Raw genomic sequence first — 23,113 nt, 5'->3', positions numbered from 1 at the left:
AACTATATTATTTTTTTTTTAATTAGAAGAAAGAGACAAGCATTTTTCAGACGAGGTGATGTGAAAATAATGTGTAAAAGGTCAATTTTATAAGCCCGCGAAAACCAAACACATGAGTTGAGTACTTTAGCAGGTTTAGCGAGCTTTTACAGCAATGTTTACAGGGTGGTGCTATACTTTGATGCCGTACTTACTAATGCTATTATACATTTTTATAATATCTGGACCTCCATGTTCAAAAGGTTAATGTGTAAGCCTAGTATAGACGCAGACCATTTATAGCTACCCACTGCAGTAATATGTGAGACTAATCGCAATAGCATATACAAAAGGCACACTTTCCGCTATTTTCGGTCGCATGCCGGTATTTATTTGAGTACTCATCTGACTACGTAGACGACGACAAATATGTTTGGCGGAGAGTCTCAGTACACGTTCTTATCATGACCTATTTGGCCCCGCCCTCCGCAATCCGTGGTCCTCGTTTGTATAGTGGTTAGTATCCCCGCCTGCCACGCGGGAGACCTGGGTTCACCCCGTTCGGACGGGGAGAAGAATTTTTCATTTCACAATGAAATTAATATGCGCATTTTTACACCGCTGGTACACTATAGAAAAAAATCGCCTCAACATAAACTAGATTAGGTATTATCTTCGACAATTGTTAGATGCCCTTAGATAAAAAACGAAGTTTTTCGCTTCAAGTGAAGCAACTAATGATCACGGAATCTGCGCAAAATTTGCCTTAGGTTGTAGCAGCCGAAATCAAAGCACCTTTTCACCTATTTATAGGTAGCCAAAGTAAACAGGGTTTGTGTCATTCAGATCCACCTTTGAAGAAATTTCGGCGGCTCTAATCTCTGAACCTAATTTTACTACCTTTTGAGTCGCAAAAGTGCATTTCTTAGCTTTCATCCGTAGAGCGGCAGAGCCGACGGCCCCCAGCATTACCTTCTGATGGAATTATGCCTGACGGCGATACTGGACTTAAAACTCAATACACAAAAAACATTTCCTTCAAATGCGTCATACACAAAAAGTACACTTTCCGCTATTTTCGGTCACGTTTCAGTATTTATTTAAGTACTTCTTTGACTACGTAAAAAAAACAAATTTATTTCGAAGTTTTAGTACACGTACATGTCATGATTTATTTGGCCCCGCCCTTTAACTGCTGCGCAATCCGTGATCCTCGTTAGTATAGTGGTTAGTATCCCCGCCTGTCACGCGGGAGACCGGGGTTCAATTCCCCGATGGGGAGAAGAATTTTTCATTTCACAGTGAAATTGATATGTGCACGTTTACATCGTTGGTACACTATAGAAAAAAATCGTCTCAACATAAACTGGATTACGTATTATCTTCGACAATTGTTAGATGCCCTTAGATAAAAAGGGAAGTTTTTCGCTTCGAGTGAAGCAACTAATGATCACGGAATCTGCGCAAAATTTGCCTTAGGTGGTAGCAGCCGAAATCAAAGCACCTCTTCACCGATTTTTAGGTCGCCAAAGTAAACAGGGTTTGCATCATTCAGATCCAGCTTTGAAGAAATTTCGGCGGCTCTAATCTCTGAACCTAATTTTACTACCTTTTGAGTCGCAAAAGTGCATTTCTTAGCTTTCGTCCGTAGGATGGCAGAGTCGACGGCCCCCAGCATTACCTTCTGATGGAATTTTGCCTAACGGCGATACCAGAGTTAAAACTCAATCCACAATGGGCATTTCCTTCGAATGCGCCATACACAAAGAGTACACTTTCCGCTATTATCGGTCACGTGTCAGTATTTATTTAAGTACTTCTTTGACTACGTAAACAACGACAAATATGTTTGGCGAAGAGTCTCAGTACACGTTCTTATCATGAGCTATTTGGCTTCATCCTCTAAATGTTGCGCAACCCGTGGTCCTCGTTAGTATAGTGGTTAGTATCCCCGCCTGTCACGCGGGAGACCGGGGTTCAATTCCCCGACGGGGAGAAGAATTTTTCATTTCGCAGTGAAATTAATATGTGCACTTTTACACCGCTGGTACACTATAGAAAAAAATCGCCTCAACATAAACTGGATTACGTAATATCTTCGACAATTGTTAGATGCCCCTAGATAAGAAGCGAAGTTTTTCGCTTCAAGTGAAGCAACTAATGATCACGGAATCTGCGCAAAATTTGCCTTAGGCGATAGCAGCCGAAATCAAAGCACCTCCTCACCTATTTTTAGGTCGCCAAAGTAAACAGGGTTTGCATCATTCAGATCCAGCTTTGAAGAAATTTCGGCGGCTCTAATCTCTGAACATAATTTTACTACCTTTTAAGTCGCAAAAGTGCATTTGTTGGCTTTAATCCATAGGGCGGCAGAATCGACGGCTCCCAGCTTTTCCTTCCGATGGAATTACACCTAACGGCGATACCGTACTCAAAACTCAACACATAGAGAGCATTTCCTTCAAATGCGTCATACACAAAAAGTACGCTTTCCACTATTTTTGGTCACGTGTCAGTATTTATTTAAGTATTTCTTTGACTAGGTAAAAAACAACAAATTTATTTGGCGAAGTCTCAATACACGTTCTTGTCATGACCTATTTGACCCCGCCCTCTAACTGCTACGCAATCCGTGGTCCTCGTTAGTATAGTGGTTAGTATCCCCGCCTGTCACGCGGGAGACCGGGGTTCGATTCCCCGACGGGGAGAAGCATTTTCATGGCAGAATTTTTATACCGCTGGTATACTATAGAAAAAAAATCGCGCCAAAATAAATTGGGTCACGTATTATCTTTGTCTTCAACAATTGTTAGATGCACTCAGACTCTAAGCGAAGTTTCTCGCTTTAAGTGAAGCAACTAATGATCATGGAATCTGCGCTAAATTTGAGCTTCCGGTAGCAGCAGACGAAATCAAAGTAGTTCTTCACCTGTTTTTAGGTCGCGAAAGTAGGCAGGGTTGGCATCATACAGATCCAGCTTTGAAGAAATTTCGGCGATTCTGATCTCTGAGCCTAATTTTACTACCTTTTGATTAGCAAATGTGCATTTCTTAGCTTTCATCCATAGGACGGCAGAGTCGACGGTCCCAGCATTTGCTTCTGATGGAATTATGCCTAACGGCGATACCGTGTTCAAAACTCAATACATAGAGAGCATTTCCTTCAAATGCGTCATACACAAAAAGTACACTTGCCGCTATTTTCGGTCACGTGTCAGTATTTATTTAAGTACTTCTTTGCCTACATGAAAAACAACAAATTTATTTGGCAAAGTCTCAGTAAACGTTCTTGTCATGACCTATTTGGCCCCGCCCGCTAAGTCCCGGGTAATCCGTGGTCCTCGTTAGTATAGTGGTTAGTATCCCCGCCTGTCACGCGGGAGACCGGGGTTCGATTCCCCGACGGGGAGAAGAATTTTTCCTTGCAGTTACACCGCTGGTACGCTGTAGACAAACAGTCGCGTCAAAATAAACTGGATCACGTATTATCTTTGTGTTGAACAACTGTTAGATGCAGTCAGGCTCCAACAGAAGTTTTTCGCTTCAACTAAAGCAACTAATGATCATGGAATCTGCGATAAACTTGAACTTCCGGCAGCAGCAGACGAGAACAAAGCAACTCTTCACCAGATTTTAGGTCGCTAAAGTAGACAGTATTTCTACCATTCGGATCTAGCTTTGAAAAAATTTCGGTGCCCCTGATCTCTGAGCCTAATTTTACTACCTTTCGAGTAAAAAAGGTGCGTTTCTTAGCTTTAATTCGTAGGACGGCAGAGTCGACGGCTCCCAGCCTTTCCTTCCGATGGAATTATGGCTAACGACGATACCGGACTCAAAATTCAACACATAGAGAGCATTTCCTTCAAATGCGTCATACAGAAAAAGTACCCTTTCCGCTATTTTCGGTCACGTGTCAGTATTTATTTGAGTACTCCTTTGACTACATAAACAACGACAATTTTATTTGGCGAAAAGTCAGAGGACACGTTCTTATCATGACCTATTTGGCCCCGCCCTCTAAGCGTGGCTAATCCGCGGTCCTCGTTAGTATAGTGGTTAGTATCCCCGCCTGTCACGCGGGAGACCGGGGTTCGATTCCCCGACGGGGAGAAGCATTTTCCTAGCAAAATTTTTATTGCGCTGGTACACTGTAAAAAAAAATCGCGCTAAAATAAATTGGGTCACGTATTATCTTTGTCTTCAACAATCGTTAGATGCACTCAGACACTAAGCGAAGTTTCTCGCTTCAAATAAAGCAACTAATGGTCATGGAAGCTGCGCTAAATTTGAGCTTCCGGTAGCAGCAGACGAAATCCAAGCAGCTTTTCGCCAGATTTTAGGTCGCTAAAATAGATAGGATTTGCACCATTCACATCCAGCTTTGAAGAAATTTCGGCGATTCTGATCTCTGAGCTCAATTCTACTACCTTTTGATTAGCAAAAGTGCATTTCTTAGCTTTCATCCATAAGACGGCAGAGTTGACGGCTCCCAGCCTTTCCTTTCGATGGAAGTATGCCTAACGACGATACCGGACTTAAAACTAATACACAAAGAACATTTCCTTCAAATGCGTCATACACAAAAAGTACACTTTCCGCTATTTTCGGTCACGTTTCAGTATTTATTTAAGTACTTCTTTGACTACGTAAAAAAAAACAAATTTATTTCGAAGTTTTAGTACACGTACATGTCATGACCTATTTGGCCCCGCCCTTTAAGTGCTGCGCAATCCGTGATCCTCGTTAGTATAGTGGTTAGTATCCCCGCCTGTCACGCGGGAGACCGGGGTTCAATTCCCCGACGGGGAGAAGAATTTTTCATTTCACAGTGAAATTGATATGTGCACTTTTACATCGTTGGTCACTATAGAAAAAAATCGTCTCAACATAAACTGGATTACGTATTATCTTCGACAATTGTTAGATGCCCTTAGATAAAAAGGGAAGTTTTTCGCTTCAAGTGAAGCAACTAATGATCACGGAATCTGCGCAAAATTTGCCTTAGGTGGTAGCAGCCGAAATCAAAGCACCTCTTCACCGATTTTAGGTCGCCAAAGTAAACAGGGTTTGCATCATTCAGATCCAGCTTTGAAGAAATTCCGGCGGCTCTAATCTCTGAACCTAATTTTACTACCTTTTGAGTCGCAAAATGCATTTCTTAGCTTTCATCCGTAGGACGGCAGAGTCGACGGCTCCCAGCATTACCTTCTGATGGAATTATGCCTAACGCGATACCGGACTCGAAACTCAACACATGAGAGCATTTCCTTCAAATGCGTCATACAGAAAAAGTACCCTTTCCGCTATTTTCGGTCACGTGTCAGTATTTATTTGAGTACTTCTTTGACTACGTAAACAACGACAATTTTATTTGGCGAAGTCCAGTACACGTTCTTATCATGACCTATTTGGCCCCGCCCTCTAAGTCTCGTAATCCGGGTTCCTCGTTAGTTAGTGTTAGTATCCCCGCCTGTCACGCGGGAGACCGGGGTTCGATCCCCGACGGGGAGAAGAAATTTTCCTTGCACTTACACCGCTGGTACGCTGTAGACAAACAGTCGCGCCAAAATAAACTGGGTCACGTATTATCTTTGTGTTTAACAACTGTTAGATGCAGTCAGGCTCCAACAGAAAGTTTTTCGCTTCAACTAAAACAACAAATGATCATGGAATCTGCGCTAACCTTAAGCTTCCGGTAGCAGCAGATGAGAATAAAGCAGCTCTTCACCTATGTTTAGGTCGCGAAAGTAGGCAGGGTTGGCATTATTCAGATCCAGCTTTGAAGAAATTTCGGCGATTCTGATCTCTGAGCTCAATTCTACTACCTTTTGATTAGCAAAAGTGCATTTCTTAGCTTTCATCCATAGGACGGCAGAGTCGACGGCCCCCAGCATTTCCTTCCGATGGAATTATGCCTGACGGCGATACCGGACTTAAAACTAATACACAAAGAACATTTCCTTCAAATGCGTCATACACAAAAAGTACACTTTCCGCTATTTTCGGTCACGTTTCAGTATTTATTTAAGTACTTCTTTGACTACGTAAAAAAAAACAAATTTATTTCGAAGTTTTAGTACACGTACATGTCATGACCTATTTGGCCCCGCCCTTTAAGTGCTCGGAATCCGTGATCCTCGTTAGTATAGTGGTTAGTATCCCCGCCTGTCACGCGGGAGACCGGGGTTCAATTCCCCGACGGGGAGAAGAATTTTTCATTTCACAGTGAAATTGATATGTGCACTTTTACATCGTTGGTCACTATAGAAAAAATCGTCTCAACATAAACTGGATTACGTATTATCTTCGACAATTGTTAGATGCCCTTAGATAAAAAGGGAAGTTTTTCGCTTCAAGTGAAGCAACTAATGATCACGGAATCTGCGCAAAATTTGCCTTAGGTGGTAGCAGCCGAAATCAAAGCACCTCTTCACCGATTTTAGGTCGCCAAAGTAAACAGGGTTTGCATCATTCAGATCCAGCTTTGAAGAAATTCCGGCGGCTCTAATCTCTGAACCTAATTTTACTACCTTTTGAGTGCAAAAATGCATTTCTTAGCTTTCATCCTAGGACGGCAGAGTCGACGGCTCCCAGCATTCCTTCTGATGGAATTATGCCTAACGCGATACCGGACTCAAACTCAACACATGAGAGCATTTCCTTCAAATGCGTCATACAGAAAAAGTACCCTTTCCGCTATTTTCGGTCACGTGTCAGTATTTATTTGAGTACTTCTTTGACTACGTAAACAACGACAATTTTATTTGGCGAAGTCACAGTACACGTTCTTATCATGACCTATTTGGCCCCGCCCTCTAAGTTCTCGTAATCCGGGTTCCCGTTAGTTAGTGTTAGTATCCCCGCCTGTCACGCGGGAGACCGGGGTTCGATCCCCGACGGGGAGAAGAAATTTTCCTTGCACTTACACCGCTGGTACGCTGTAGACAAACAGTCGCGCCAAAATAAACTGGGTCACGTATTATCTTTGTGTTTAACAACTGTTAGATGCAGTCAGGCTCCAACAGAAAGTTTTTCGCTTCAACTAAAACAACAAATGATCATGGAATCTGCGCTAACCTTAAGCTTCCGGTACAGCAGATGAGAATAAAGCAGCTCTTCACCTATGTTTAGGTCGCGAAAGTAGGCAGGGTTGGCATTATTCAGATCCAGCTTTGAAGAAATTTCGGCGATTCTGATCTCTGAGCTCAATTCTACACCTTTTGATTAGCAAAAGTGCATTTCTTAGCTTTCATCCATAGGACGGCAGAGTCGACGGCCCCCAGCATTTCCTTCCGATGGAATTATGCCTGACGGCGATACCGGACTTAAAACTAATACACAAAGAACATTTCCTTCAAATGCGTCATACACAAAAAGTACACTTTCCGCTATTTTCGGTCACGTTTCAGTATTTATTTAAGTACTTCTTTGACTACGTAAAAAAAAACAAATTTATTTCGAAGTTTTAGTACACGTACATGTCATGACCTATTTGGCCCCGCCCTTTAAGTGCTTCGGAATCCGTGATCCTCGTTAGTATAGTGGTTAGTATCCCCGCCTGTCACGCGGGAGACCGGGGTTCAATTCCCCGACGGGGAGAAGAATTTTTCATTTCACAGTGAAATTGATATGTGCACTTTTACATCGTTGGTACACTATAGAAAAAATCGTCTCAACATAAACTGGATTACGTATTATCTTCGACAATTGTTAGATGCCCTTAGATAAAAAGGGAAGTTTTTCGCTTCAAGTGAAGCAACTAATGATCACGGAATCTGCGCAAAATTTGCCTTAGGTGGTAGCAGCCGAAATCAAAGCACCTCTTCACCGATTTTTAGGTCGCCAAAGTAAACAGGGTTTGCATCATTCAGATCCAGCTTTGAAGAAATTCCGGCGGCTCTAATCTCTGAACGTAATTTTACTACTTTTTGAGTCGCAAAAGTGCATTTCTTAGCTTTAATCCATAAGACGGCAGAGTTGACGGCTCCCAGCCTTTCCTTTCGATGGAAGTATGCCTAACGGCGATACCGTACTCAAAACTCGACACATAGAAAGCATTTCCTTCAAATGCGTCATACAGAAAAAGTACACTTTTCGCTATTTTCGGTCACGTTTCAGTATTTATTTGAGTATTTCTTTGACTACGTAAGCAACGACAATTTTATTTGGCGAAGTCTCAGTACACGTTCTTATCATGACCTACTTGGCCCCGCCTACTAACTGCTGGGTAATCTGTGGTCCTCGTTAGTATAGTGGTTAGTATCCCCGCCTGTCACGCGGGAGACCGGGGTTCGATTCCCCGACGGGGAGAAGAATTTTTCCTTGCACTTACACCGCTAGTACGCTGTAGACAAAAAGTCGCGCCAAAATAAACTGGGTCGCGTATTATCTTTGTATTGAACAACTGTTAGATGCACTCAGGCTCCAAGAGAAGTTCCTCGCTTCGAATAAAGCAACTAATAATCATGGAATCTGCGATTAACTTGAGCTTCCGGTAGCAGCAGACGAGAACAAAGCAGCTCTTCACCAGATTTTAGGTCGCTAAAGTAGGCAGGGCTTGCACCATTTGAAGAAATTTCGGCGGCTCTAATCTCTGAACCTAATTTTACTACCTTTTGAGTCACAAAAATGCATTTCTTAGCTTTCATCCGTAGGACGGCAGAGTCGACGGCTCCCAGCATTACCTTCTGATGGAATTATGCCTAACGGCGATACCGGACTCGAAACTCAACACATCGAGAGCATTTCCTTCAAATGCGTCATACAGAAAAAGTACCCTTTCCGCTATTTTCGGTCACGTGTCAGTATTTATTTGAGTACTTCTATGACTACGTAAACAACGACAATTTTATTTGGCGAAGTCACAGTACACGTTCTTGTCATGAACTATTTGGCCCCGCCCTCTAAGTGCTGGGTAATCCGTGGTCCTCGTTAGTATAGTGGTTAGTATCCCCGCCTGTCACGCGGGAGACCGGGGTTCGATTCCCCGACGGGGAGAAGAATTTTTCATTGCACATTTTTTACACCGCTAGTACGCTGTAGACAAAAAGTCGCGCCAAAATAAACTGGGTCGCGTATTATCTTTGTGTTGAACAACTGTTAGATGCACTCAGGCTCCAAGAGAAGTTCCTCGCTTCGAATAAAGCAACTAATGATCATGGAATCTGCGCTAAATTTGAGCTTCCGGTAGCAGCAGACGAGATCAAAGCAGCTCTTCACCTACCTTTAGATCGCGAAAGTAGGCAGGGTTGGCATCATTCAGATCCAGCTTTGAAGAAATTTCGGCGATTCTGATCTCTGAGCCTAATTTTACTACCTTTTGATTAGCAAAAATGCATTTTTTAGCTTTCATCCATAGGACGGCAGAGTCGACGGCCCCCAGCATTTCCGTCTGATGGAATTATGCCTAACGACGATACCGGACTTAAAACTCAACACATAGAAAGCATTTCCTTCGAACGCATCATACACAAAACGCACGCTTTCCGCTATTCTCGGTCACGTGTCGGTATTTATTTGAGTACTTCTTTGACTCCGTAAACAAGGACAAATTTATTTGGCGAAGAGTCTCAGTACACCTTATTATGATCTGCTTGGCCCCGCCCTCTAACTGCTGTGCAATCCATGGCCCTCGTTAGTATAGTGGTTAGTATCCCCGCCCGTCACGCGGGAGACCGGGGTGGAAGTCTACAACGGTGAGGGCAATAGGAAATAATTAATTAAAAAATTTTGCTTAATATGTTAAACTTTCTGAGTGCGCCCTTCAGGACGTGGTGACCTGTAGTTGTCACGGTACAACAAATTGCAGCTTTAGGTCAAAGAGAACGAGTAATTAATACCCTCTGGAAACATTTTTTGGTAACTGTCAGATGTTTATCAGTTAAACACTACAATGCTGTTTATTTTAAAAGGGCTTGTTGTATCACTTAATACAAACGCACGAAATATTGTTTATAGAGTTGCGTCAAGCTGTAAAAAACACAAGGTTTTATTATCTTCAATTCGTACAGCATAACTTAGCTCTAAACGTGGCCACGAGTCACTGGGACATACTGGTTTCAAAACAGATTGTTTTTTCATTCGCCAACTTACTTCTAGATCAATAGATATCCAACTTCAATAGATATCCAAGAATAATTGTTCCTTTGTTGTTCATTAATAAATAAATATACTCGCATAGCCCGTACTAATAAGAAGTTTCGAAACCGCATGCTCTTAACAAAAGCCAAAACTATCTGTTGACTTGTTTCCTATAATATAAAGGAGCCAATGACGCACATAGGTCCGTTGAAATCCTTTGATAACCTAATCACCTCAGATGATAACTGAAAGGTTAGAGACACGGGAAACTCGTAGCAATTCTGAAGGCCCTTTGCTACGTTCGAGATCCGCTTTATTAAGATCATGTTTTGTTGACCTCTTCAAATACCTAATCTACCTTCCTAAATAATTATACTATGCTTAGTAGTAACTGTTGCACAAAGAAGATGAATATCCGGTCAGCAAAGGCAAGCTTGACGACTTCGTGGCGCATGTAACGCTTTGCGAAATCGTTTTTAGCCTTAAAAATTACATTGCCATAAAGTTTTATACTATCCTCTTTTTTCTAGTCCTAGGGCCGGCGTTGGCCTTTAAATACAATGTTAACAGGTGTTTAGCATCGTAAATTTCTTCCTATACGACCTATATATATATATACATATGGCAAGTATAAATAAAGTTAATCAAATTATCTACACGTTGAAGTACACTCTATACGAGGAAGGGCTCTGAAGGCAATGACTTGAGTCTGGTATAAATTTATGAAGTTTATGATTATAATGATAATTCGTAGTGCCACTTTGCCATTCGATGACATTCAAGATAGTTGAGGTTTGTCCACTTTTTGCCACATGCAACCCCTTTTTTATTTGTTAGATTTCAGGCAGTTTTCAAATTATACTCTCCACTTCGTAACGCTAACTATTATCCCTAATCATGTATTGTACAATCAACAATTCTACCAATTGCTACAACACGGTCAGTCACATGGAGAGTTCTCCTTATTTACATCATATAGTTCACATTGGAGAACTACTTGATTTTCGCTGTCAGGCCTACTAGTGGCGTGTGACTATGTGACGACTGTGTCATTGCCTGGCAAAGCCTAAAAGCCTTATACCCTTGCGGTCTGCCAAACGATGTACAGTTCTAGCACGCCACTGAGTGACCCATGTACCGTCGAGTCCGCCCCCTCAATTCCTATCCTTTGCTTGCGTGCATCATCACTGCCACCTCACATTGCGGACCTCACCACCAAACGGTGCACAGCCTATGAAAAAAAATGGAGACTCAAGGTACGGCAACAGGCGGTACTGTAATTTTGCCAGCTCAAACAGGTGATCGTATGCAGAAAAAAGGACGAGTGCGGAAAAGAGAAACCGAACGACGAGATCAATCGGCCAGCAATGCAGTATGCTACGACTGGCCGCTATTAACAATACGCCTCTACCAACAGCTGCAGTTACTGTCATCGCATAGGATTATTTGCGTCACGTACATTGACTTCCGTTACTAACAACGAGGAGCATCTGGCAGCCCGCTACACGTTGCACTTGGCTGTAAAGCAGAAACGAACGCTTGTGCAACGCTACAAAAGCACCGTCGTACTTGAGATGCTGCCGTCATTTTTGAAGTGATGATTTTGTCAAATTAACGAGTGACGACTGAGAGCTTGGATGTAAAGCGGCTCCCGTAACGAGAAATAAATCTAGTGATAGTGAAATAAAAAATTCGAGCTATACAGAGCTAGACTTATGGAGATGAGCGACGCTAGGTCCCAGCTGCGGCGACATGATGAAACGAGTAAAGGATTCAAAGTGACGGGAGTTAAACTGGAGCCCTGAACGATGAAAGGATGTATGATAGTACTTAGTTTTACGCTATAAGTAAGCAATATCGCCAGATCCTAGACAGACCACGAGGGTAGGTGCGATAGCAGCAATAGCGGTCAGGTCATTGGCATTTGAGTTTGGTGTCTCTAAAATCAGGCAACAAATAATAATAATAATAATAATGCAAAGTAAGCAAATTAGGAAACTGGAAAAAACAACATTTTATACTGCAGAAATATAATTTATTGTTGCTCATTAATAATATATGCAGGGTCAAAAGAATAAACAAAATCGTCAATGCTGAAAACATAAAAGGGTATTTAGGAGTCGTATTCTATGAAGTTTTATTCTCCATTTGTTTTACAAACGTAGAAAACATCCTTGTACCTTGACGGAATTAATTATCGCTCTCTCGTAGTTTTCCTTGTACAAATTGGAATGAACTAAAGGAACTGGGGCAGTTCAATATAGCTAAGATGGCAGTAAGCATTGAAAAGTTTTCTAAGCCATTGCTAAACGCTTATTTGTATTCTATAAGCACTCCAAATATAACATCGTTGTGCATTACTGAACTTCAAAAGCATGAGCTGAAAAGATAACTTGAATTTGCCTATTAGAAAAACTGTCCGGAGTAATTTTTGTTCATAATATTATTATCTGTTCATAACACTTCTGCCGATATAGAATGTCTGTATAACATACATCAAGATAATCAGGTGTTGACTTAAATGATTTATCCCAAACGTATATTTACAAACAAAATATTATTGCCCTTGTCCATAATATCTATTCATAATTCGTATCAGCATGTCATGGAAAGTAACAACAATATGAATTGATATCACAACAACTGCTAGGACATCTGCAAAGGTTGTTAGTCGAACTTCGGATTTGTCTACGAAAGGTCCGTTAACTTACTTCGCTTTGGTGGTCTAACTAGTTTTACCAAACAATTTAATCTACTCATTCGAAGTGTATTTACCCTCGACTCCCTGTACTAGCAATCTATTTTCTGCATCGACATTCCCTAAATATGTTAAAGGATTTTTGGAAAATGATGAGTTTATGTTTCTTATATTTAATCTCGTATTTGACGGGTGGTAACAGTAATGTTATTAGCGAAGGGATTAAATGAGCGAGAGCTGATTTTGCTAGCCGAAAGCTTAACTGTACAAGGCACCGCAAGGAGCAATAATAATCGTTTTGGCAATGATAACCTAACGTATTCCTCAGTTCCTGATAGGAGTAAAAATTGCCCTGATGTAAAGTGAATGTGACATTTAGCCTGAATTCCTTTGAAATCAGACCGCTACTCATTTTACGGCCCCACTCTCCTGCTGGTGGCGTATGTAATCCTCCAAAATGTCCTTGACATTATGCTACTGCTCATACGAAGCCACAACTTTCCTATTGAGCGGGCACGCATGTGTTAAAGAACCGAACTTCTACATCAGACGATTCTGCCTCGTCGACGTATCGTCTATAACTGAAGGGGGTTGCAAACAGAAACAAACAATACCACGATATGATACGTTACTTTGATCCGAATGTTCCCTCTAGATTCATATGCGAGTGCCTATTCAATTGTCAGCTATTTTTTTTCTAAGAAAAAAGCCAATTATGTCTTGAGTACGAACTTGCGTGCTATCTAATTTTCTTCAGCTTTAATAGTATGATAAAACTCTGCTTTGCCAAGCTGCATAAGTCGGATATTTTTTAGTAGTTTTAAGTGTAACAAACGACGTAATCATTAGCAAAGATTTTAAAAAATTATCTTATCTCGAAATTCACTTTTGCAGCGAAGTGTATAATTAATTAGAACAGGTTTTCGGATGAAAATCCATACGTATATCTGATGATTTTCCACGCGAGAGTACAGCAACAGCAACACATTGAAAAACTCTTCAAAGAAGGTTAGGCTAATTCTTAGTAAAGTTGGATGATTTTTCATAAAATAGTCCTAGCCGGCAAAAAATCCTTTTTTTTTTCCATGTTTACTGAAACTTGCTACCGCGTTGTAGAAAAACATAAAGATCTTATTTTGATCATAACATTACTTTTATGTAACGGTTAGCAATTCGTTCGAGATGAGAATTTATCAAATCTATTCGGTATAATTGTTCTGAATACTTTTTTTTAATGACAAAATAGATCACTGAATGGAGTTTGGCCGGTCAGAAAGAAGGCTGCGTCTTTGATATGTTCTAACGTAATATGCAGCACTTGTACTAACCGGATAGCGAAGAAGTACTTCAGAAGCAATACTTAATCCTTTAGAATTGTAGGAAAGATAATTATACAGTAATAAAGCAAAGCTAAACTAAACAATCCAACAGCATGGTAACGATGATGAAAATGCTAGATATTTTTAACAGTATACGGGAGGGTGCGGGTCTGTTCACTAATCTATTGCTATTGGTTAATCTATTGCTATTCGTGGAAAAAAAAAAAGCTGCCTTTTTAAATTTGAATTCATTTCACTAATTTTGCTATGAAACAATTCTTCTTACACCATTTTTAGTCTATGTCGTTTGATTTCACTTCTTTTTTAAGCGTGACCTTTAAAGCGTCCTTCATTTGAGCATTGGAACTCGCTAAATTCAGTAATGTATTTATCACCCATAAAAGTTACCGCTAAATCGTTCGTCGCGTGAATGGCCCGAATTAATGTTCTATATTTGGAACTAGATATTTCCAAACGAATAAACCTATATTAGCAGTAGAACCTCTAGTAAACGCTAATATATCTGACTGCATAAGTGTTTGTAAAATTTATCCAGTCAGAACAGCTTGTTGATATAGATTATGTAGTAAATATCTTGCACTTACCACTTAAGAATACCGCCATTAACTAACTAACTAACTATGAAATATCCAAACATACAACAATAATAATAACTGAAAAAACAATCGAATGAAATACGTTATCATTATAAATCGAATAAACTCTCCGCGTAGGAGACTGCAATGGACATCGAAATGGTTAAACTTACCTTCTAGTGCTCAGGACAAACAACTCCTATAATTTATTAGTATGTTCCGCACAGATAGTATTCGTCGCTATTCGAATTGTGTTTAGGTAAACTATTGGAATTATATGGACTCCGATAAATCACAAGTTTATATATATCTATAGGCAAGTTTAAGGTCAGCTATGGACGACGGGGTGTACGTGTCTACAAGAACATTGCGTTTATCCTAAACGAACCATCGTAGCTACATTTTGCAAGTGATAATATTTTTTTAGAATATTCTAACTGTTAATAAAATTGTTATTGATCGATACAAACCACTAACTGATCAGATCTCTTCATAACTTCACGAGGGAATACGTGCTCTACTGAAACCTACCAGTGGCATCAGATGGTTCCTAATTTTTTTCCTGCCTTACTCGAGTACCTCCAGATTTGAAGTAGGACAATTCGCACACTCTCAGTCATTATATGTAAAACAAACGGTAAATTTCCAGCCAATAGCCTCAGAAAACATGCATTTTCCCCACTTGATCTAAGAATCGATCAAAAGTAGTGCAGCATGCTTAAATTCGTGCAAATTCTATACCGATGCCAGACTTTCGTCACAAATGCAATGGAAACATTATTATTATTTTTTTCTAAATTTAAATTATAAGCCTTTTGTTTCCATCAACATATCACCACTTACGCCGCATTAATCAAATACGCCAGGCCTAAATGGTTTCAAGTTCGACATTCGGTACTGCCCTTAATTACTACATCAAATAACTTGCCCTTAGGTTAAGCCTGAATGTTTACGTTCGGCTTCGAACCTCGCGCCACCTCGTACGTTTTCAAAATTTGTAAACAAACACACTATTAGTATGCCTGACCCACTTCTGGCTTTGTTGGCTTTTCTTCCAGCAAACGCTATTTAAAGTAAACTGTTGCCAAAAGATCTGGCCAATTTGGAATTAAAAAACTTTTGCCACTAGCAGAAGATATTTGATTAGTGAATGCTTTAGGACCTTGTGAATGGAAGCCGCCAACTGAGTTTACTTTACGAGAAATAAATTCAGAAAGAAAAATATTTCGTAGTCTTGGCGGAAGAAGACCACAGCGCTGCGGAATCTATTGAAGCAAGGAGCGAGAGCACAGTACGAGAATAAGGCAGGCGTTCCACAGACGATTGGAATGTTGAAAGTTAGCGAAGAAATGACCAAATGTCGAGACCCTAAAGACAAAAACGCATCGCTACAGTTGGCGAAAGCAGAGCTCGGACTCTAAGGGCTCTGTCGACTAAAGCTGGCATTTCGCACGTAAAATGTCACGGAGTTAGAAATTAAATGTCGAAACTGCGGACATTGAAAAAAAAAAGTGGGTTTCCTCCAGGCGAGTTGGGAACGCGTGCAGTGCGTTCCACGTGACTTAGATCAACCAAAAGCATGCCTGGAGCATGCAGGTGGAAAGTGGAGAGGGAATGGCATCACAGTAGAGAAAAATCGGTCGGTGGCAGTATCGAAACTAAGGTGATGGCAGTATTTAAAATTAATATCAGGGACATCTGCCACGATAGGATACCTACCGAAAGCGAAGCCAGCTGCCTCGTATTCCTCAAGACCATTGGCGATTATTTGATGACAACGCTAGATCTCATTGCCACGTCTTAATTATTTTCAGGTTGAGTAAAGGAATATTCAACGTTGATCGCAGCCCGCTGATTCTCTTGATCTAAGTCCATGTGATTACGAGGCCTAAAAAAGGGCAACTATATTCCACAGTTGATTTACTTAAAGAAGTCATAAACAACGAAATTACATATAAGAATAACGAATAGTAGGCCTATGCCAAAGCCCTTGGGTGGTAAAAAAAGTACCTCAGGCTTATTAGTTCAAAGCTTATTTATCCTTTTAAAAACCATCGGATTCGTTTGTGACGGTTTAATATATTAGAGAGCGAAGGTCGGTCTGGATTTGAACATTGCTTTATTGTCCATTACATTCATGATTCAAGGTGAGAGGTATATGAAGCGATGAGGGGCGCTTCCATGTGTCTCTGTTTTAGCCACCGGAAAACCAAAAAGTCTCCTATTCAAGGAAAGCACGTTACCACCAAGATTCTCGATTAGATATATACCACTAGGCAAATTAAGATCCGTCATGTACAAATCATGTCCGGGGAATTACCTTCTTGACGATAGCGCTATATAATTGCATTTCACTTTGTACTTATTTGGTTTTGTATCCTTTCGAACCCGATAAATATGTCTGCTTTGATGTTCTATACAAGTAAAAAAAAAAATTGTATTTTGTGTGGATTGATCATGTGGAAATAATAACAATAGTTGAACATGCGCACACTTCGATATAAATAGTCGTTTTTAGGTTACCATATGTTAGAAGCTATCAGTCTTCAAGATAATAATGTTTCAGTTCAGATTGCGTTTTATATTCGTCTGCCTTATTTAGGGAGCGGCCTATTTAGGTAGCGTGGCCAAGACGCCCGATGCCGTACACGTTCGTTTATTATTATCCTTCTAATACTATAATTGATTTCACAGGATCATTTAAGTGATAACATATATCAAATGTCATCTGCTAATTTAGTGTATATCGAATTGGTTTCAAGTATCAATGGTACGGTGCGCGTGCGTTGCTAAATTGCTATAGGCTCTATTTGGCCCAGCTGAACAGTGACCCATTACATAACCCACTATTGGGTAACCCACGCTGATACACGATTACGCCGAAACATACGAGAGGATTTCTTTTGATATGTGAAACACGGCTACAATAAGATTCTGACTACGGGTGGACAGATCAACAGATTAATAATCTCGACTACTGTTTTGCGTAAGATCCTGATATTCTCAGAGTGATCGAAATCTTTTTCGGCTTACATCGACCGCTTTGACTTCCCAGCGTTATACGGTCGATTTGGGATTTTTAACGATTTATTTGGGAACGAAATTTCTAAATGTTTATGTGCCGATATCTAGCAAGACGAAACGTTTTCCTATTCCAAACCAATATTCGAGGCGCTAATCATTACCACGACGGCCAATAGATACATGCGTTTTTTTCGCCTGTGACTAACTTGGCCATTTTGATTTATCGCAAATTTATCGAAGCATAAACGAATAAAAGCGAACTGTTTGCACTATATGGGGCGAAGTGACAGCCTATAACAAGGGGCACGGACCGAGAGCTTTTCGAGGAAAGACTGTCCCCTACAAGTTAACGACATGTTTCCATCTCTTGAGAGGAGATCTTGTGGCGGAACGATAGCAATGGCAGCAGCGTCAGCCAAAGCTGTCATGGCTGCCACTACTTTACTGTTTACTTAATTGTCGCTAAATCATTAGAAGTATGAAAATATATCGACCGGAGCGGTCACGTATTGGATGATCAGTCTCCCTTTGCTCGGGTTTGCTGCTTTGGATCGGGCTAACGGAAAGTTCAGTCTTTTAATACTTCTTTAGAACATTTTGAGAGCATGACTTTTCTATGGCTTTTTTTGAACGATCTGCGCCGTCGATGCGGTCTAGATTAATGTGAGAAACGTCATTCGCCTGTGAGCGTCAAAGCCGTGCCTGGAATATCTGTGGAAGTACCACATGTTGCGCTAGCATCACGTTAGGAATAGCGATCTTATTGACTGTACTTATCCAAATTCTATTCGAACCCTAATGTATAACAACCCTTCGTATAGATAAACAATCTTGTCTATGCATAAGCTCGTCGGCGGTTTCAATGGAAGCTACGAACATTGTTAATTAGTTGTATTCAATGCAGCCATACTGGCAGGCAGAATGGACGTGTGCGAGTATTTCTGTCAGACATAGTCACCCAATACTGACAAAGCCCATAGCCGCATAATGACGCTTATTCCGAAAATTCTTACATCGTACCTTTTCTACTTTTCAAAAGCTAAACTTAGCGGAATTTTGTCCGTATCATTACCGGTGACATCGAGCCACTTCGATTATACCTCGTTCCCAGAAAATGAAGCACGTCGAACTCCCCGTAACGCATTTAACGACAGGCCCATTTCTCGCCCTACGCCCCCATCTTTCGTTCGTTACAGGCACAAACTGTGCTGTGTAACAAAGTCTGTTCACTTTTCTCTTGGAAATTCGAGGTAGTTCTTGTATGTGAAAAGATGTCCAATAGGAAACAAATAAAACATCCCTTTTTTGCTAGAAATGTTTCGCGTCAATTCTGATCGCATAATCTATATACGACATTATACCGAGTGTTCATTTGCTTTCAAAGATTTCTGTAAAGCGTTCTGCTGTAATTAATGCCCAGAAATTCAAATCGATCACAAGAACAGTTCTTTAAAAAAATAACTAGCAAAAAGTGATTGTGCAATCAGGTCTCGAATTTTCTTAAAGTTCCACTTTATGGCTCAAGTTTGCCTCTTGTACACGCATATTGCGTTCTATAGAGTTTTACGCAAATACGAGACTGTACTTGTCATGCGAAACACGACATCTTAAAAAAATGACGGATTCATCCGAAGGAAGTTACAGGAACTTAGCAAGCATCTCTTACTTTAGGGAGTGACAAAAGGTGTCAAGCATTTTAAGGATACATTACTAATGCTTCATCTCATTTTAGTTATATTGAATCCGCCGCTGTAGTTGTAACGCTATGACGCTGATACTTTTTTTTCCAATTTCATCCCCCTTTCCATTTCCATTGCATTTAGCAGGACATAAACAAGGAAAACCTGCGAAGAGTATTTCTGTTTTTCAGGCGCACGTCCGCTGGCACGTACTTGTCTGCAAGTCTCTTCGATCGTTCAGCAAGGCCCCCCCTGTAATTTTCACAGCCTTTCTAGCCTTCTCTTGGACAAGGTCAAACATCATTGACGGTCGCTTAGCTTAGGTTAGCCTATTTAACATACAAACACGCACACAAAAAGAAACAACGTTCGCACATGTTAAACGGCCCTTTCATACAGACGAGATTGGAACTTGGTGCTGAGTCATATGGTGTTTTGCAACTAAGACAACGTTGCCTTCCAGTGTTGCAAAGAGAAGGACATGGCAAAACTACTGATGTCCTTGGAGTTTTTAAGCTGGCGGACAGGCTAAATTCGCGTACTTGCTGGCTGTGCTGGTTATGAAAATGGCACTCACAGGACAATTGGAGCACAGCTCTCTGTAGTCGCTCACTGCTCTGTACAGAATGCTCGCAAGTTGTCGTGCACTTGGCGTACGTGTGTGTCTACGAGTGGGTATCTGTTAATCGCCCTACAGGTTGAGGACGCGGCACTTTGTCAGGGTGGATTGCCGCTACTTTTCACACGTGCTGTGGGCGGAGCTTCGAATTAAGAGCCAGCTCCATCCCGAAGGCAATAAGGACAGCAGCAGCACCACCATCAACAACAGCTATAAACAGGCCCTTGTCCATGAAGGACCACATGTTTGTTCATCTTGTCCTCGTTTTGTCAGTTAGCGTCTGTGTACACCGGTATCCACCGTCAATTCAGCCAAAGCCAGTAAGACAGTAGCTTTAAACGGTAGTCGGTATCTACGTATACAACAATGACAATATCAGACGGAGATATTAGCGTTAACAATAACAATGCTAGCCATGACTGCACGAGAATCACAACCGTAAGCATACGATTATAGTAATCTATTTTTTTACGGAGGTGACGAGTCAGCAACTTCTCGGTCCAAAACGCTTCCTGCACCGCGCTCTGTATTACGTATACACACAGATGAGCGAACAAAAACAGGAACGCACAAATACATCTATACAAACAGAAACACAGAGGCGTATCGATTTTCTCACATCAGTTTCGCGTTCAGCTGTGTACTGCTCTCGCCGGTGACGTTGCCACTGTTGGAACGCTGCTTCAGGTAGGGCGTATCACAGCCGCCGTCGCCCCCGCCACCGATATGGCTATTTTTGAACGACCAGTACGACCGAACAATCGCACACATATTCCTACTTAGAGAGGGAATTGTAACGAAAATCCTTGTCTTAGCCCACCTGCGACGTCTTATCTCCCACCCAAGCAAAACGATTTAGCAGAAATACTTTCGGCGTTTGCGTGGTAATAACACGGGTGCTGTCCGGGTACGATCCTCTCTGTGCCTATATGTGTATCGATGAACCAATCAATAATTAGTTACTGACAGCCGGAAAATTCATCAACCCATACACACACAGCCCATGAAAAAAGACAGAAGAAAAAGGAGAAAATAGCGTATACTTGCCTATCGATAAACTGCAAATAGTCTCTATGTATAACATGGTACTTTAGAGAAATATCAAAAAGATATCATTTGATAGAACGCTCGACAAGATTAAAGATGTATCGAAAAAAATAGCTACTAAATTTACGGATCCAGTACATAGCTCTATACTCAGTAAGTTGCGTTTGTTTCAGGTAAAAAATTTGTTTGCAAAACCCTTACCAGTAAGTGTTCATCGTTAATGATTCCTCTATTAATGCTTGCTACTAATCGATGCGATTGCTTACTTACAAATTTGCTAGTTGAAATAAATAATCATACAAATTATAAGTGCTAAATAAATTTTTGTGCCACCGGAAAATGAATCAGATGCGCGTTGTCAGTTAGATGGAATAACTAGCCAGCAAAAAATCTGAGTGATGCGAGTCTGAGCGCATGTGCTATCCGGAAGCGTTTGGTTGTTGTTATTGTCTCTGACACACGTATATACATTTCTGGGCCTTAGTTCCTACTTGAATTTTCTCGTTCCTAAGGGTTTCCTTACATGTCAGTGGACGTGTAGATCCGCTAGTTGAACGTAAAAATAATCGTATATTTAATCAAAGTCGGGGGTACTCGATACATGGTCTAATTAGGCAACAACGACACACTCTATTATAATAAAAAGACTTGACCTCGCAATAATAACGGCAGTAATATTAGTGATAAAAATATTAGTAGACTACAGCATAAACCAAACTTCACTATTTTGCTATCCCTCAGCAATTTCCTAGGAATAGGAATAATCTGATCCTATTTAGGATAAACATTGTTACGCTGTTTAGAGAGAAGCTTTGTTCATTTTAAAATTCGGGTGACGAACTTGCCGCAATAAACAGCAAGTACGTTTTAAACAATCACCTACCCAAACCTTGTTATAAATGACGAACACATTTTCAGTTGAAAGGAGCATGAAAGAACGGCTTTGTGGATCTTGCACATTGCTTACCTTACACATCATTACTCAACTACTAACGGCAAAGTTCCGTGTGACGTGAGAGTATGCTTCTTTTAGCATAACCCCAAACGAAGTACGAGTTATTCTTCAACCACAAGAACTGAGTCACGCTTATCTCCATTTTGTTCTTCGTGATTCAAACCTCATGGGCTCGTAGATATCTGCATGCCTTATACAGGCAAGGACCTTCACAAAACACTATCAAGTAGCTATATATATATGACTTTGGGAAGTGTTTCTCCAAAGCGTTTCACGAGCTCAGCGGAACACTCGAAATGATGAATCGCTCGAGTCAATATATCATGACATTTGTATTCAGTAGTCTAAGACTGCCGGTTTAAGTAGCCGATAGCTTTTAGAACAACGATCAGTATTTTCATGCCGGGTTTAAGTTTGTGCTTTACTACTATGGAAACAATAACAAAAGGAGTGAAAGAGGTTATCACAATGTATTTAATAGTCAATGACGTATTGTTCAACTGAAATACACGTACCACATGAAGTAATGCAGTGTTGCAATGCAATGCAAGGCAATACAGCATCAATTTTCGGATATTAAAAACGATACCAATCGAAATGTGTTCAAATGACTGATTTTATCCAGTAATAAATAATGACTGGGTACGTTGAATTAAAGAGATAATTTAGGTTAGATAACTGTGATGGTTTGCTACGAAACTTGAACTTTTGCGAGACCGCATGAAGAGCTGTAGCGTTACATACTATTCATTGTGACATATTGCATTCACAGATCTGAATCATCCATCGATGATGAAGTAACTACTATTGTCTTGGCCGGCGGCTAGTTTAGCTGGATGCTAAATTTACCGCCTAAATTTGAATTAGAAAGGTTAAGCACCAGTTCGTACGAGACAGGCACTGCAACGGCCAGCGGAAGTGAAGGGGCAAAAAAAGAAACCATTTAAAATTTGCCGAAAAATTAGTCGAACTTGGATCGAAATGTTTGTATGGCGCTACAAGGAAAGGACTTAATGATTTCCGCCACCGGAACTATACAGCCTCAATCGACATAATATGCCTACTTCGACCATGTGCCATGACCACACGTAGCATCAAGCGTATAGCAAACGAAACA

The 23,113-nt window shown here is 40.8% G+C and overlaps 10 non-coding genes across 10 annotated transcripts; all 10 read left to right on the top strand.

Annotated features, from left to right (window-relative positions):
* Nucleotides 1-1,189: 1,189 nt before the first annotated feature.
* Nucleotides 1,190-1,261, top strand: TRNAD-GUC (transfer RNA aspartic acid (anticodon GUC)). The gene has a single exon. It is a non-coding gene; the product is annotated as a tRNA-Asp (tRNA).
* A 642-nt stretch (nt 1,262-1,903) lies between these two features.
* On the top strand, nt 1,904-1,975 carry TRNAD-GUC (transfer RNA aspartic acid (anticodon GUC)). Its single transcript has one exon. It is a non-coding gene; the product is annotated as a tRNA-Asp (tRNA).
* Nucleotides 1,976-2,615: 640 nt separating this feature from the next.
* Nucleotides 2,616-2,687, top strand: TRNAD-GUC (transfer RNA aspartic acid (anticodon GUC)). The gene has a single exon. It is a non-coding gene; the product is annotated as a tRNA-Asp (tRNA).
* A 630-nt stretch (nt 2,688-3,317) lies between these two features.
* Nucleotides 3,318-3,389, top strand: TRNAD-GUC (transfer RNA aspartic acid (anticodon GUC)). Its single transcript has one exon. It is a non-coding gene; the product is annotated as a tRNA-Asp (tRNA).
* Nucleotides 3,390-4,017: 628 nt separating this feature from the next.
* TRNAD-GUC (transfer RNA aspartic acid (anticodon GUC)) lies at nt 4,018-4,089 on the top strand. The gene has a single exon. It is a non-coding gene; the product is annotated as a tRNA-Asp (tRNA).
* A 627-nt stretch (nt 4,090-4,716) lies between these two features.
* Nucleotides 4,717-4,788, top strand: TRNAD-GUC (transfer RNA aspartic acid (anticodon GUC)). Its single transcript has one exon. It is a non-coding gene; the product is annotated as a tRNA-Asp (tRNA).
* Nucleotides 4,789-6,113: 1,325 nt separating this feature from the next.
* TRNAD-GUC (transfer RNA aspartic acid (anticodon GUC)) lies at nt 6,114-6,185 on the top strand. The gene has a single exon. It is a non-coding gene; the product is annotated as a tRNA-Asp (tRNA).
* A 1,321-nt stretch (nt 6,186-7,506) lies between these two features.
* Nucleotides 7,507-7,578, top strand: TRNAD-GUC (transfer RNA aspartic acid (anticodon GUC)). The gene has a single exon. It is a non-coding gene; the product is annotated as a tRNA-Asp (tRNA).
* Nucleotides 7,579-8,217: 639 nt separating this feature from the next.
* On the top strand, nt 8,218-8,289 carry TRNAD-GUC (transfer RNA aspartic acid (anticodon GUC)). The gene has a single exon. It is a non-coding gene; the product is annotated as a tRNA-Asp (tRNA).
* A 615-nt stretch (nt 8,290-8,904) lies between these two features.
* On the top strand, nt 8,905-8,976 carry TRNAD-GUC (transfer RNA aspartic acid (anticodon GUC)). The gene has a single exon. It is a non-coding gene; the product is annotated as a tRNA-Asp (tRNA).
* Nucleotides 8,977-23,113: the final 14,137 nt, after the last annotated feature.

This window comes from Varroa destructor, unplaced genomic scaffold (genome assembly GCF_002443255.2).
Source record: "Varroa destructor unplaced genomic scaffold, Vdes_3.0 BEIS01000004.1, whole genome shotgun sequence".
Taxonomy (NCBI): Eukaryota; Metazoa; Arthropoda; class Arachnida; order Mesostigmata; family Varroidae; genus Varroa; species Varroa destructor.
The sequence above is the reverse complement of the archived record's forward strand: the minus strand, read 5'-3'. Positions and strand labels throughout refer to the sequence as shown.